The sequence below is a fragment of the Littorina saxatilis genome, linkage group LG3 (assembly GCF_037325665.1).
Source record: "Littorina saxatilis isolate snail1 linkage group LG3, US_GU_Lsax_2.0, whole genome shotgun sequence".
Classification (NCBI taxonomy): Eukaryota; Metazoa; Mollusca; class Gastropoda; order Littorinimorpha; family Littorinidae; genus Littorina; species Littorina saxatilis.
In genome coordinates this window covers 71650818-71668317 of record NC_090247.1, presented here as the reverse complement: position 1 = coordinate 71668317, position 17500 = coordinate 71650818, and the positions used below count along the sequence as shown (strand labels likewise).

At 41.0% G+C, this 17500-nt stretch overlaps 1 protein-coding gene across 1 annotated transcript in view; it reads right to left on the bottom strand.

The window, feature by feature from the left end:
* Positions 1–17500, bottom strand: part of LOC138963174 (tryptophan 5-hydroxylase 1-like) — a gene marked incomplete in the record, with an annotated part of 58556 nt that overhangs the window by 29256 nt on the left and 11800 nt on the right.

The window sequence follows — 17500 nt, the reverse complement described above, 5'->3', positions numbered from 1 at the left end:
ACTGGTTGGTCCGGTGTCATAATAATGTGACTGGGTGAGACATGAAGCCTGTGCTGCGACTTCTGTCTTGTGTGTGGCGCACGTTATATGTCAAAGCAGCATCGCCCTGATATGGCCCTTCGTGGTCGGCTGGGCGTTAAGCAAACAAACAAACAAATCTTTTGGAGATCGTCGACAGGTCCCCAGAGTTTGGTCAACAATGCTTGGGGTGTAGCCTCTGGCCGAACCTGCTGACGCGCTGTCTCTAGATGTAGAAATGTCTGGAAAATGTGCTCAGAGATCAAAGATCAAACTTCAATCTGGCAGTGGTCTCAAGCCATGTAGTATTCTCCAGTTCTCTATACTTTGAAAAATGATCCTCTGGCACAGTAACAGTTTGGAATGATGGTTTCATACCCACAGATGTGCAATTATTTGCTCTCCAAGAAAATTTAGTACTCGCACACAACATGTTTCTCAAGCTGCCAACATTCTTTTTATAAATGAAACCATTATACAACAAAGATAATTAACTGAAACAAGTCGTATACCATGACGTCGTTCATTTCCGCAGATGACTAAAATCAACGTGCAACCCGCATGATTATGGTCTCCGTCAACTGTATTCAAAGCAACAATCCATTGCGTTTGATATAACGGCTGTGACACAACATTCAAACCGTTTGCCGTTGAGTATATATATATAACCACTTTCCCAAGCTGTGAATGGCCCAGAGGTCACGTATTGGCACTGCTTGTGCACGTAAACACACACAGCAGAGGTAGCGACAACAACGGCTAAATTAGTACAAAATGAGGACCGAGCAATTTAGCCTCCAAGTCAACGCAAAAAAAGGTAAATGGGTGTTGGTAATGAACCTCTTTCATCGGCGCCTTTTTATCCTCCCCAGACCCCGCTCAGATTAATCAAGCCGCGATGACCCCCCATCAGCAGCGCTGGGTGACCAGTGTACAAAGCCACTCACGCTTGAAACGGGTGAAAAGCTTTGACCTTCGCCGTCGTATTACTTCCGGGTCGTTACGCACTCTGGGAACTGATACCGGAAGTAGTTTCTAGATGACGCTCATACGAGCCGGAATTTGGCTTGGAGGAGAGGGGGCGGTGGGATCGTTACCGAAGACAGGTCATCATCGGGGCTGCCGTTTTACTGCTTGACTTTTGTACTGTTTGATAACCACCGCTCGGACGTTGGTGTCGCCTAATTTTAGCTTATGAAAATGGTGGTAATACTCCACCTTCCCTCATCCCCCCTCACCCCATTCATCGCTTCCCTCCCCTCCACCCTCCCCTCTGGTCATAACCTCTCAAAGGTTGGTTCCGCCTACGTCATAACCTGTGACGCTGTTGGTCAAATGTCTCTCTCTCGTTAAACTCCATTTATTACCCTCTCCCCTCCTCCGCCCAACCCCCTCCATATTTTGTGCATGATCTGCGCCATCAATAGGACTGGTTTCTCTTAATTGCTGCTGTTTTGGTTCTGCTTCAGCTCAGTGAGGCCTTTGAACCGTGATTGCGAATGACAAAAAAAAGCTTGCTTGTGTGACAAGTGCAATTTTGGTCAGCGCTAATCCAGCTGGCACCGATGCGGCCGATGAGAGTACTGTTTTGTAAGCGCTCTCATTATTATACGTTATTTGCGTGTTTGACCAAAATATGACATTTTACACAGATCGAGACAGTCATTGTTCTCCGAGACCGCGCTAGCGGTCGAGGTGAACAATGACTGTCGAGATCTGTGTAAAATGTCATATTTTGGTCAAACACGCAAATAACATTTATGTATCGATCGAATTCCTTTCAGGTACTATGACTTTGTTGTTGTTTTGACGATTGAACGAGCTCACAAACACATGCATGCAATCCACATGTATGCAATCAAACACATAAGCTTCATATTTGGGCGTTTCAGGTTGACCGAAACTTCAAAGGAACTACAAAGATGGGTTGAAGCAACCTTGCATGCAACTGAGGTCAAAAAGAAAAAAAAAAAAAAAAGGAACTACAAAACACACGTCATGTACTCACTTTGTTGTTGTTTTGACATTGAACAGCACACACACATGCAATCAAACACATGACGTTTTTTGTTTTTTTAGTTCCTTTGAAGTTTCGGTCAACCTGAAAAGCCAAATTATAAAGTTTTGTCGGCCTCTGACGTCACATGACTCAAAGAAGGGAAATCCAATCTCCAATCGATACATTTGCTATTATTTTTGTTAGGATATTGACTTTGCATTAGTAGGTCCATTCAGTCCATCTACCCTTATTTACCTCACACCCCCCCCCCCTCTATCCTCCCCACCGCCTTCCCCATATTCTTTGGATGATCTGGCACCGATGGATTTCTGCTGTTGCCGTTTTGTTCCCGCTTCAACTCAATGATGCCAGTGAACCGTGGCCGATGCAGATGATCGCGTAAGAGGTACTGTTTTGTAAGCGTCCTCGTGTTTACTATATTTCTACAGTATTAGGATATCGATTAGGCGTTTTCCTACTTTCAGCCTTCATGAAAGTCACATCTCTGCCCCTGTCCCACACCACCGCCCCCCCCCCCCCCCACCTTCTATTCCCAATTTCTAAGATGATCTGGCGGCGATGCATTTCCCATAATTTTTGTCCTATTTTCGGCCAGTTAAGTGTAGTTCCCAGCCGCACAGGACAAAAGGTCAGTTGGATCTGAAGTAAAAAATATGTATCTTAGGTCCAAATGTCTTGACTTTGTCCGCTTGGTAAGAATATTGATGGTCAGAAGACCACCTCCATGTCAAAACCATGGGACAGTCGATAGGCCAGGGGTCAGACCAACGGGACAGTCGATAAGCCAGGGGTCAGACCAACGGGACAGTCGATAGGCCAGGGGTCAGACCAATGGGACAGTCGATATGCCAGGGGTCAGACCAATGGGACAGTCGATAAGCCAGGGGTCAGACCAACGGGACAGTCGATAGGCCAGGGGTCAGACCAATGGGACAGTCGATAGGCCAGGGGTCAGACCAATGCGACAGTCGATAGGACAGATACAAAAACAACAAATGTGCGTCAATGACCGAAGATCCAGGTCTGGGAACAACACTACTTCAACGTACATGATGTTCCTGAACCGTGGCGGATACAGTTGATAACGTCAGAGTTCTGTTTTGTAAGCGTCCTCATTGTTGTCAACCATTGTCAATGCCAAATAGTCACCAATGGGCAAGGGAGTATTTTATGAACGAAGAAAAACAAACAAACTATCTTATAGCAAATGGTGTTTAGTTAGCTAGCCATTGTTACATATTTTGATTAGGATATTGACCTTGCACTGGCCACGGGCCTGGTAGCTCAGTGAGTTGAGTACTGGACTTGTGATCTGCGGGTCACGTGTTCGAGTTCAGGCCGGGACGGACACGGGTCAACATCACGTGCATACTCAGAGACGACATCCGTGTCCCACACCCGTGTCATGTACCACCGTGAAAAGTAAGAGACCTTCGTCATTCTACCAGAAATGCAGGTGGCTGATTACACCTAAACGCGCACACACCTGGCTAGCGCAATGACGCCAATGAGTGACTAAAAAAGGCCTTACTTTCGTAACATGTCCGAGCTTGGTCAATGACATCTTACGTGTGCCGTTTTACCCGTTCACTTTGGTAATGCATCGGTACCGGATAGCGAGATAGGTTTTCAGGGACGACAAAAAACAATAACCAACCAACCAGCCATCATTCATGTAAGGCCAAACAAAAATATATGTTGGTTTAGGGTAACCCGACAGACCCTAATTTTTCCCGCCGACCCTAAAACTTTTTTTTCAATTCTAAAAAAATCCCCCTAAACCAACCTCTGGCACATTTTGCAAACCATACCGAGACTAAAAATAAAAAAAATAAACATTAACCAAAAAAAAGCCGACCTATACCGACCCTATTTCTTTTGGGTCATGTTGCCCTAAACCAACATATATTTTTGTTTGGCCTAATCGTCATGTTTGTTTGTGAATCGGCTGTTCATGTTTGGTAAGCGCACCTAACATTTGTTCATATCAAATCAATACCAAAGGGCAAGGGAATGACTCGTGCGAAGAAAGAACATGTTGGCGTGCTTTGTTACGTGTGACTGATGCTGAAGTTGAGGGTGGCCGCATTAAAATGTTCTGTGTTATAACACATCCAAATTGGAGTCTGTAAGAGCTATGGTGCACTGATGGAACTCGATCGTTCATATACTCATGCAGCCTTGAAAGTCCAACAAATGGTGTACTCGCCTTTGGCTAGTGATTCTGAACATTTACTTGCCAGAGAGCAAACTTCACTAGCCAAACCAACAATTTGTTTCAGCAACTTTACTCGCATTTGGCGAGTAGATGAACATTTTTACTCGCCAGTTACATGTTTCTACTCGCCATGGCGAGTAAAATACTCGCCGCTTTCAGGCCTGTCATTATGAATGAATTTTTCATGCTTTATAAACAATTTTTGATGTGAAATTGTCCGGTGTTTTTGGCATGAGTTGGTCGCGTTAGGTGATTTAACCTTGACCACAAGATTCGTGGTGGGAAGCGAGGTATGGTATCAGGGCTGGACCTAGTGTGTGAGGGGGGGGGGGGGGCTTCTAAAACGAGGAACGGATTCGTGGGCAGGCCAGGCGTATTGTGTGAGGGATGTACACATTTATAATTATCATTTGAAAGGTGTATGCTGGGTCTCTCCTGTAGGAAAAGGTACATTTGCCGGGTTGGGTAAGGGGGGGGGGGGGGGCTCCGGCGGGAAATAACCTCCCCCCAAGCCCCTCGATCCAGCATGGGTATCGAACTCAACAGTCTGACATCTTCTTGATTGTGTTCGTGCGCGGATCGTACTTCCTATGTAAGGAAGTGAGCCTTGTTTCTCATGGGGGAAAAAAGGTTGAAATCAACGATCAGGAATAATGTTCATTGTGTTGAGGAGCGAAGGACATTGAGCGTTATACAAGCGCACATTGTGCTTGGAAAAACTGCTATACCTGTGTAGAAAACTCCATGAGAGAAAGTACTCGAAACGCTTCATGATTTTCAAAATCCAGGAAACTTGCTGATGAATGGAACATTCGCGAAGACAAAGCGGCTTACACATTTCTGGTGTGTGTGTGCGTGCGTGTGGCATGTGTGCGTGCGTGTGTGCGTGTGTGTGTGTGTGTGTAAGTGTGTGTGTGTGTGTCTGTGTGTGTGTGTGTGTGTGTGTGTGTGTAAGTGTGTGTGTGTGTATGTGTGTGTGTGTGTGTGTGTGTGTGTGTGTGTGTGTGTGTGCGCGTGCGCGCGTGAGTGTGTGCTAGCATCATCACATTCTAAATATACACATTTTGTTCGAAAATCTAAAACTGTATTTAGTTTTAAGATATGTAATAACGTAAGTAGGGGAAAGGCTCCTAATATGGACCACTTTTTGTTTCATGCTCATAACTAGCTTGTTTTCTTGCGAAGAAGTTTCATTTTGTGTTTGGTAGTCCTTCTCTCTTACATTAACCGTTAGGCCTAATTAGAGTGAAATAGCTTTGATAGACATTCAGCAAAAATGAAATACAGAAAAAAATCACAAAGGGTCCATATTAGGAGCCTGGGCGCCTAATATGGACCAATGAAGCGGCCTTTACGAATCACTGTAAAAAGCTCCCTATATTTCAAAATAACATGATACTTCTTCTTCTTCGTCGTTCGCTAAAATAACATGATACAACTTGGTGTACAAGTCCGTTTTAGGCGGCAAATTTAGAGTGAACGCTGCCAAAAGTGAAAAAAAGAGAAAAAGCCTAACGGTTTTGAGATTTCTTTTTCTGCAACTGCTTTGACATCTGCAAGTTATCCAGAGAGGGTGAATACAGCGAATAAAACTTTTTTGAGCGCTCTAGCGCCGTTAGTTTGTCAGAACAGAAGGTGGTCCATATTAGGAGCCGGTCCATATTAGGAGCCCTTCCCCTAATACCGAATCTCGCTTCGCAGACGAAAGCTATTCACATTCTGATCGCATTCCCGCTTAAGTTTTACGACTTATCTTTAGACGTCGAAAGTCTTTAACTCCCTTACAAAAGGATACGGAAGCTATCTTTGCCAGACGCAAGCGATTCACACTAATGTACGCCTTTTCTGATAGTCTTGTTGCCAAGTGGCGTACCCCGTCTCTTTGTGTGTGTTATCTCCTGCCCGACCCAGTTGCCTCCCCTGTCTATAGCTATTCCTTGTGTGGGTGTGTGTTAGTTACATTGGGTTTACCTTTTCTTCTTCTCCTGCGTTCGTGGGCTGAAACTCCCTCGTACACTCGTGTGTTTTTTCACGAGTGGAATTTTACGTGTATGACCGTCCATAATTGCTATTTCTGGTTTTATGTAAGCATTCCTATTTCTTGTATTAGAGTTCTGTTCATTGTGTCTAATTTATAACTTATAGCATTGTCTCTGGTTGCTACCAGATTTAGCTAAACTTTTTTGGAATATTTCTGATTTAGATATCATAAGCTACCTGAGTGGTTATTTTTAGTTACATTTCCTTCAATAAAAGATAAGTTAAAGCAACCTCTGTTTCGGTGTCTTAATTGTATGCTCCTCTGCCTGTGATATATATCCTTTTGGTTTAAGCGTATTTTATTCAATTTTCTCATACACACGTTTCAAACAATAACAACATTAAGAACGTTAACAAGCAGATTGCTTATGGACACGTTCTTGAAATGATGATCAATACACATTCCGATAGCAAAACATGGCGAACAAGTGATAGCTTCAACACTTATCTTGATAATCTTTCATTATATTTTATACAAATAAGATGAAGAGAAAGACAGAGAGAGAGAGAGAGAGAGAGAGAGAGAGAGAGAGAGAGAGAGAGAGAGAGAGAGAGAGAGAGAGAGAGAGAGAGAGAGAGAGAGAGAGAGAGAGAGAGAGAGAGAGAATGCCTGGCTGCATCAATTGCACAGTCAATATAATATCAGCCGAAGTGATTAGTTAACATAACATAGTCTTGTACAACAGAGAATATTTTCGTGTTCAAAGATATAGTTAAATCAGTATTTCCAAACAAGAGTGTTTTGCAGTCTAGATATATCCTTTTCCTTCCACCCGACCTTCCCACAGTCTCTCCGCCTTATTTTGAAGGCGAGATCTTTGATTTCTGCGCGGGGGAGCTGAGTTTTATTCTGACCAGAAAAGCAACAGTATTGATATCTACACTATTCGGGCGTTTTGACGTCAGAAGAATGAAGTAACGACGTCTGGATAATGACGTACTAACAGGACTAACGACATCGCGACACAACGAGCATCGATTTGTCCTTCGAGCTACAAGTTTCGGGCGCTTTTTCTTGGTGAGTTAAAAACTGTCAAACAGGTAAATACGCTCGAATGTACGTGGGATCCCGGGAGTTTCAGCCCATGAACGCAGAAGAAGAAGAAGAAGAAGAAGAAGAAGAAGAAGAAGAAGAAGAAGAAGAAGAAGAAGAAGAAGAGTAGTAGTTTCTGCCTGTATTTCAATTTCTTAGCTTGCTTCTTTGTTGTCTCTCCGACTGTCTGTCTGTATTGTACTCTGACACGAACAAAATCATTTAAACGGTTGAAGCCAGGATATGAACTTGGATATCCAAAGAGAAAACCATATATCCGCAAAACTCTGGGCTGTCCAGAGCATTTTCATAATTGCTGGTAATATAATATTCTTTACGGTTGCAACCAGAGCACATTCTGGGTACTTGAAAGAAGCAGATCACACTTTCAAAACACTTTCAGCTAGAGCAATTTCAAGTTTGATTGTAACATAAATACGGGTTGCAGCCAGCACAATACTTGGTACCTAAAAGGGGCAAGCCATACATCCGAAAAACTCTCAAGCAGAATATTTTAGACTGGGTACTTTACATGGGTAAGCTTCACAACCAGAGCATCTACAAAATTGAGTGCTAATATGTAAACTCTTGAAGCCAGCAAGGTCATGCAAGGTACTTCAAAGATGCCAGCAACGCAACCAAAAAACTTAACCAGAGTATTTCTAAGTTTGACCGTCACATATACATGACAGCAGCCAGCATTATATACTTGCTACTTCAAAGAAGCAGGAGCACACATCCGAGAGAAAAAAAAACCCGCCTTTCAGCCAGACTGCTAGTTCCTAAGATATAATATTTAGACTGAATATGAGTGATGTTTGGAGAATGTTGCATGGCGAGGAAAAAGAGTATACATGGTGCAGACGTAACCCTTTTATCGCACGGCGACTGGATTATTGCTTTGTAACAGAGGACATTATTCCAAACTGTGTAAGTTGTGAAATTGTGTCGGTTGCAAATACCGATCACAGAGGGGTTTTGGTGGAAATGTGTGATTCCCAATTTGTACGGGGCCCAGGCTACTGGCGCTTTAATAATTCCTATTTGAAAGATCAAGCATTTGTTGAAAAAATGAATGCGTTAATAGAGGAGATGTGTAATAATGTGCCTAGGGGTGCTAATGCTCAGGATCAATGGGAAACATGTAAATCAAACATTAAATCGGTTTGTATAGAATTTGGTAAATCAAGGTCAAGAAGCCAGAAGAATGAATTTGTAGATTTACAAGCAAAGTTGCAACAGTTGGAAAAACATTGTGCAGAACAACCTAATAATGAGAAATTGCAGGCAGAAATGTTTAATGTTAAATCGAAATTGGAAATAATGACCATGGATAAAGCAAGAGGAGCTCATGTACGATCAAGAGCTAAGTGGGTAGAAGAAGGAGAAAGAAATACGAAATATTTTTTGAATTTGGAAAAAGTACAAGCCCAAAATAATGTGATGACACATGTGAGGGCAAGTAATGGTGATATTGTTGATGATCAATTTCTTGTGTTGAATGAACAAGTGCAGTATTATAAATGTTTGTATGGTAAAAGTCCAGAAAGTCAGGAACGCATCAGGGCAGAAGCAAAGGAATTTTGTGATGAAGAAGAACTGGTTAAATTAACGAACGAAGATAGTAATGTATGTGAAGGGATGTTGACGGAAGCAGAGGTGGCAGCAGCATTAAAGATGATGAAAAATGGTTCATCACCTGGAAGTGACGGACTCACTACAGAGTTTATTAAAATGTTTTGGAATAGATTAAAGAGCATGATTACAGACTCGTTTAATGAAGCCTTTCGTAATAATAATTTGTCTTTTACGCAAAAACAAGGAATAATTAAGTTATTACAAAAAAGTACAGAATTACCCAGGGAAGACCTTAATAATTGGCGTCCAATTACCCTACTTAATACAGATTATAAGATCTTGGCAAAGGTTTTAAATCAGAGATTGAGTTCGGTTATTTGTAAGTTAGTAAATGAAGATCAAGTTGGTTACATAAAAGGAAGGAATATTGGAACCGTGATTCGTACAATAGATGACGTAATAGAGTATTTAAATCGAACGAATAAGTCTGGGTTTATATTGGCCCTTGACTATCGTAAAGCGTTTGATTCCATTTATAAGGAATTTATGATAGAAGCATTTAGATCATATGGTTTTGGTGAAGATTTTCAAAAATGGGTTAAGCTTTTAATGACAGACACTTTTAGTAGTATTAATCACGGAGGGTGGATTTCAGAACCGTTTCCCTTGAAGTGTGGTATAAGACAAGGTTGTCCATTTTCACCCCTGGCCTTTATATTGGCGGTGGAAATACTGGCCATTAAAATTAGGAAAAGTGATATAACGGGTGTTGAATTACCCTCAAAGGTGGGCGAGGAGAGTGCCCTAAAAATTAAACAGTTAGCAGACGATACAACAATATTTTTACAGAACAGTGGTGATGTCTTTAAAGTTAAAGATATAATAATACAGTTTGCAAAGTTTTCAGGACTGACCCTGAATGTTAATAAAACCAAAATAATGAAAATTGGACAGCATTGTGGTCAGCAAAAGTTGCCCTTTGAGTGCACAGAGAAGATTAAGATTTTAGGTATATATTTCGTAAATAATGATAGAGCAATAACTGTTGAACAGAATTGGGTATTAAGAGTTCAGAAGATTAAGAAGTTGATTAAGATATGGAGTCGACGAGATTTAAGGATTCACGGTAAAATTGTAATAATCAAATGTTTTTTTATTTCACAGCTAGTATTTGTGATGCAGACGATTGGATTGCCAGATCGGGTTTTGACAGAGTTAAATAGATTGTTTTATAAGTTTATTTGGCAGAGAAAGTGTTCGAATAAAAAAGCATTTGAAAAAGTGAAAAGAAAAGTAATGGAGAAAGAAATAAGTGAAGGTGGGTTGAAAATGCTAAATGTGCACAGGATGCAAGAGTCTTTTTATTTACAATGGGTCGGACGTTTGTATGAAGAGAAGGGAGCAAATTGGACGTTTATACCACTATGGTTTCTGGGACATGTTGTTTCAGGGTATGGTTGTTTTGATTTGAATGTTAAACCGAGTAAGGAATTGAATTTGACAATGATTGGAAGCCCATTTTGGCAGAGGGTAGTGTGGACACATTTGAGTTACAAGCGTAGGATGGAACATGATAAAATTGATGTAAACAGTTTTTATAAACAGATTTTGTGGAGTAATGATTTGATTCGGTATAAAGGGAAAATGTTGTTTTATTTGTATTGGAAAAATGCTGGGATTGAACGAGTAAGTGATTTGTTTATAGTGGAAGAAAAGAGATTGAAGTCAGCAGCAGAGGTATATATACAAATTGGAAAGAATAATGCAAATATTTTATTGGATTATTGGGCATTAATAAACGCATTACCCAAAGTATGGATTAATTGGATTGAAAATAAACATATTATTGTCCAGATGGATAAGCAATTGTTTGATGGTAGCCTGTATATATATATGATAAAAATAAGCCAAATACGAAAAATGATAGAAAAGAAAAGTGTAGATACTGCTGTAGAAAAACCTTGTGTATATAATTTTTGGTTGAGGAAGTTTGGTGTACAAGTAGATAAGGAAATTTGGACACTTGCCCATGTTTCCAAAGAAGTGAGGTTAAGAGAATTGCAATGGAAAATCTTACATAACATATATCCAACAAATATTTTATTATGTAAAATGCAAGTCAGGGAGAATAACAGATGTTGTATTTGTTGGACGGAAGTTGATTTTGTTGAACATTTCTTTTATGAGTGCATACCGGTAAAGTTGTTTTGGACGAAGATAGAAAACTGGATAGAGGAAAAGGCTGGATTGAGGGTTAATTTTAAGATGCAGGATATAATATTTGGCTATCAAGACACAAGTTGTTGTAAAAAGATGAGAAATTTTGTAAATCACGTAATATTAATTGGGAAAATGTGTATTAGTATTTTTAGAAAGACAACTTGTCAGGGATCAGTGTTCGTAATTTTCGAGTTTCAAATATTAAGTAGAAAATTTGATTTGTAAATATAAGGAATATTTCCATTGTAAAGAGAAAATGTCCATGTCTCGTGAGTGTAATATACCTCTATGTTGGAGTTAAAAAAAGAAGAAAAAGACCAATGAAGAAGGATGCTCACCGCCTATTTACAAGAAAAAAAGACAGAAAAAAAAAGAAAAAAAAAGGAAAGAAAAAAGAGAGAAGAAAACAAGGAAGGGTTGAAGCAGCCTGCATGCAACTGAGGTCAAAAAAAAAGAAAGAAAAAAGAAAAAAAAAAATATTCTTTACGGTTGCAACCAGAGCACATTCTGGGTACTTGAAAGAAGCAGATCACACTTTCAAAACACTTTCAGCTAGAGCAATTTCAAGTTTGATTGTAACATAAATACGGGTTGCAGCCAGCACAATACTTGGTACCTAAAAGGGGCAAGCCATACATCCGAAAAACTCTCAAGCAGAATATTTTAGACTGGGTACTTTACATGGGTAAGCTTCACAACCAGAGCATCTACAAAATTGAGTGCTAATATGTAAACTCTTGAAGCCAGCAAGGTCATGCAAGGTACTTCAAAGATGCCAGCAACGCAACCAAAAAACTTAACCAGAGTATTTCTAAGTTTGACCGTCACATATACATGACAGCAGCCAGCATTATATACTTGCTACTTCAAAGAAGCAGGAGCACACATCCGAGAGAAAAAAAAACCCGCCTTTCAGCCAGACTGCTAGTTCCTCAGCCAGGCCCCGAGAACGAAACGTGATAAGCGGTCAACATGCAAACCTATCGACCATGTACCCCCCCCCCCACCCCCAAGCCTCCCCCCACCCCCACCCCCACCCTCAAGCCATCGGATAACGAACAAGCACCACTGCATAACGCAAACACAAAACACACCCTTTCACACAATCTCCCCATCTCACACAAACTCGTGGGTGGCATGGAGAGAGAGAGAGAGAGAGAGAGAGAGAGAGAGAGAGAGAGAGAGAGGGAGAGAGAGAGAGAGAGAGTGTGTGTGTATGGTGTGAATGATGGTGGTGATGGGAGCTTCCAGAAAAGCCCCCAATCGGGGTATTGTGTCCACCGGAAGTGGCCTGATTTCGCACTCTGAACCAATCAATGGGCGCCTTTCAGCGGCGTTCCAGAGCGAGGCTTGAGCTTCACGCTTTTCAAGCCGCGCCTAAAACCATATTGCGATCGGAGTTGTCACTGTTTGAAAAACTCGCTGGCTTTTTCCGCCCCAGGAATGCCGGAGAGAAATTTCGTAACGATTCCAAAAGTGACCAAGGACATGGCGAGGGTTGAAAAGAGCACTGCATGGCCAGAACAGTCTGAAGCTCGCTACAGCAGAACCCTCTTACGAACCAGCCAGGGGAAGATGCGAGAGTTGGAAAGGGATTGAACTCTGCTTGGCGCGTTGTAAGAAAATCATGTTGTATTTATTAGTGAACGTGCCTCTTATGAAAGTGTCATCAATGTAAAAAGTATGTAACACTCGGTGCAGAGGGCAAGTTCTATAGTTTGGTTGAACGTCCGCAAAATAGCATCCTAGGTTACACACAATGATGCGAAAGAGACACTCATATAATTATACACATTATTCATGTATGTTTCCTAAATTCGTCTATTTGGAAATTAAAAAAAAGTTATGTAAGGGTGCATGCACATTATGAAAATGTCATTGCCATACAAAGTATTTGAAATCAGGCACAGAATGGGAATGCATGTTCTTTCGAGACCATCCCAAACTTTTATGTCCAAGAAAAAATACCCCCACCATCACACAAAAAAAAACAAACAAAAAAAAGCGAAAGAGACGAGGATCTACGTTGTATACTTGATTATAGAACACCGTTCCTTGGTTCATTTACTTCCTAAAAATGTTTCATATGTAAGAGCACAGTATGCATGTTATGAAACTGCTATTACTTTGAAAAGTATGTAACGTTGGGCACAGGTATCAAGGTATGCCCAGAGATGCAAGATCATCCCATTTTTTTTATTATCCCAAAAGAGCTCCGATTGCCACGAAAAAAAACCACTGCAAAAAAGACAACCATGTATGTATGTAAAAATAGCTTTAAATGTTACAAAACACATTTTACAAAAGAGGCAAGCATTTTCAAAAAGCTATTATGACACTGCCACTCAAGTTCCTTAAAAAAAAGAATTAAAAAAAAAGAAAAAGATTGTTTTGTTTAAGCGCAATCACATTATGGTAACTGAAAAGCAATGAAGTAAGTTACATTATTCAAAAACGAACACAATTGTATATACGTTCAGGTAAAACTCCGCCTAAATTCAGCCAACGAAAATAAGCCAGCTATCATTAAAAAAAAAAAAAAAGCAGACGACAACTTTCAGCGTCTGCTTAGAGCTAACGAAATGATTACTGACAGATCAAAAGGGGGATTAATCCTGCAGACCTTGTCGTTTGGGAGGCTGTCAAATTCATCAGGTTCCAACAGTTAGCTGCAAAGGCTCTGGAGAATTGTCCCAGGAATGGCAAATATTTGTTCGATCAGCGCGACTACCTCTCTGATTCGTATTGCTGCGCTGGGCAATGCTAAGTGGTATGATTTCCAGTTTATTGTCAATGTCTGCTGCTTTTCGCAGAGTGCGAACGAAATGAGCTCTATGACAATTATTGATTGCGATTTTTATTGCATTTGAGACGGGTGGCCTTAGGGGAAGAGAGAGAGAAAGAGAGGAAGGGAGAGAGAGAGAGAGAGATGTCACAAATGGGCGACGATGAATAAAACCTAAGGAAGTGGCAGCTCCAAGAATATGCAAGAAATAAGGGGATGGATGAGGAAAGGGAAAAGTAGGAAGCAACAAAAAGAAGGAGAGGACACATTAAGAATAGTCAGGCGAAAAGTCAGTCCAGCCAGAAACCACCCACCGACCAGTCAACCCCAAAAGGAAAAAAAATACCACCTCCAAAAACAAGTCTTTAACGCTCAACAAAACCAGCAGTCTACCCCGCATAAAAAAGGCAGCAAAACCCTAATGAAAAGACACTCGGTTCAACGGCCAAACATTAACAACCATTCCCACTTTAGCTCGCGCCATCGACAGAGAGAGAAGAGTAAGGACACTAATGAGACATAATGAGATTCTGACAACGAACGGAGTCGATACCCAAATCGTTTACCAAACAAATTTATTGGCTCCGTCTCCAAGCTCGACGCGCATGAATACCTTGCGCATGCTCACTCATCGTTTCCCAGTTTACACCGGAAGCCGGTTTTCATTAGAACGGAGTGGAAACTCTTGTAGTTTTGCGCCGCGAAGGGAATTGAACCAAGCAAAAAAAGGGAAAAAAGTCTACTTCGCTTTTACTTACAAAGCATTATATAGAATGTCAAGACGACGGTCGCATAACAAGGAGAGGTAGGGGCACACACACTCCACACACTAGCACGTAGACACGGACACACACACACGCGCATGCACGCATGCGCGCGCAGAGAGAGAGAGAGAGAGAGAGAGAGAGAGAGAGAGGGAGAGGGAGAGAGAGAGAGAGAGAGAGAGAGAGGGAGGGAGGGAGGGAGGGAGGGAGTAAGGGAGAGGGAGAGAGAGAGAGAGAGAGAGAGAGAGAGAGAGAGAGAGAGAGAGAGAGAGAGAGAGAGAGAGAGAGAGAGAGAGAGAGAGCGCGCAAAGGAATGAAGAGTGGATACAATAATCTGCCGATATCAATGTTACTGGGGGAGGCCTGATAAATGTTTAATACAGATATCAAGCCCGCATTTCAAAGGCTTTTATGGTTGATTAGTCCCACCGTTATGGACACGTCAGCTTCAAATGTTTTTGCTTGAGAAAGTAGGCAAAGAGAACCTCGCAACAATGGCACGGTAATCAGCTTTAGCTAAAACTACAGACAAAAAAAGGCTGATAATAAAAATGGGAAAAATTGAAAGAAAGTTTTTATTAAAAGCATCTACAGACCCAAAAACGCAGATAAGCAGTGGTGGGCAAAATTCGAAGAAAATGGATATAATCCATTGAAAGTATTGAGAAAATCGGAGGGTTGCGCTAGTTGCAAACTTGTGCCATGTTTTACGGTTCCATGCGCATTATTGGCATATAGCTGTGTAAAATAGGTCTTGCTTTGCTTAAACCAACGTAAATCAACCAGTCAGCCGCGGGCGATTCCTAAAATTGCAATGAAAGAGAAAGACTTTCATCAGAGGGATTTGCCCGAAAACAACGAGATCCTTTCTCCCCCATCACACTCATCGAACATTTCCTAAAAATTCCGCAGCTGACTCTTCAAAGGGGAGAAAAGGGACGTCACTTCATTTGCACCGCCATTCAGCAAAGGCCGAGAACTCGGGGAGACCAGAGTGACGTCATTTCCGGCAGGAGTTCCTGCGAAAGCCAGCCGCTCGAGCCCACGTGAATTCCCGGTCCGAGCTCTCTCCAAAAAGAGTGCCCCGACGTCAAAAACCTCGACGGACGAGTCCATTAACCTTCAGAGCATCCTCGCTCTCGGACAAGATCGAAATGTTTTTATGGGGATTGAAAGAACAGGAAATGGGGGCCTTGATAACGAGAGATATATTTTGCTAAAGGCTGTTCCGGGCCGCAGGGAAGTCGAGGGCCAGAAGAGACCGATAATCAAAGACTATCCCATACGAGGTCTGATCGTCAGCGACGAACGATCGTTCCTTTTCTAAGATTAGAGCAGTAACTGTTGTTGTTGTTGATTTTCTTATGGGAGGGCTAGTTTAGTGGCAATCTACTGTAACTGTTTTTCCTTTTCTAAGATTAGAGCAGTAACTGTTGTTGTTGATTTTCTTATGGGAGGGCTAGTTTAGTGGCAATCTACTGTAACTGTTTTTCCCTTTCTAAGATTAGAGCAGTAACTGTTGTTGTTGTTGTTGATTTTCTTATGGGAGGGCTAGTTTAGTGGCAATCTACTGTAACTGTTTTTCCTTTTCTAAGATTAGAGCAGTAACTGTTGTTGTTGTTGATTTTCTTATGGGAGGGCTAGTTTAGTGGCAATCTACTGTAACTGTTTTTCCTTTTCTAAGATTAGAGCAGTAACTGTTGTTGTTGTTGATTTTCTTATGGGAGGGCTAGTTTAGTGGCAATCTACTGTAACTGTTTTTCCCTTTCTAAGATTAGAGCAGTAACTGTTGTTGTTGATTTTCTTATGGGAGGGCTAGTTTAGTGGCAATCTACTGTAACTGTTTTTCCCTTTCTAAGATTAGAGCAGTAACTGTTGTTGTTGATTTTCGTATGGGAGGGCTAGTTTAGTGGCAATCTACTGTAACTGTTTTTCCCTTTCTAAGATTAGAGCAGTAACTGTTGTTGTTGATTTTCTTATGGGAGGGCTAGTTTAGTGGCAATCTACTGTAACTGTTTTTTCTTTTCTAAGATTAGAGCAGTAACTGTTGTTGTTGTTGTTGATTTTTTTATGGGAGGGCTAGTTTAGCGGCAATCTACAGTAACTGTTTTTCTTTTTGGGAGGCCTGTTTTTTGATGAAAATCTATAGTTTCTCTCTTGCTAAATTTCAAGATAAGAACTAAAATAACTTTGTTTTTCTTTTTATGATTTTCATGGCAATCTATAATTCATTTGTGGTTGAAATTCAAGATTTCAACAGTAACTGGTTTTTCTTTTGAGGAAGTCTGTTTAAATGGCAATGTATAATTCATGGCTTGCTGAATGTTGAATGAAGAAAGAGGTCAATATGACGTGAGAACCTGCAAGAGAACACGTGTGTGTTGATTTACAAAAAAACACAGTAGGTACAGCTCACTTGCAGTTATGCACCTCCACAAGACGTTTGTAATCTTTTAGACAGAATTGTAATCCTGTCCAATCGTACAGCTTCTACGCGACGATTTTTTCCTTGTTGTCAACTTTTTTTTTTAAAGTGACGCTCCTTGCCATTTTATCTAATAGTCAACATTGTTTAATATGACACTTAACTTTTAGGGCACGACCTTTTTTCTGTTTATCTCCATAATTGGTAACACCCGTTTGTTTTTGATCATCTCGACTTAATACTGTTAGAATGTCATTTATTTTGGCGTTCTCGCAGATTGACGAATTTTAGAATGGCTGGTATGACGAATATCTACAATAAGATTGTAATAATTAAATATGAGAGTGTTAAGCCTCATAGCCATTTAAGACAAGTGTCGAGCTAGAGTAGGGAAAGACA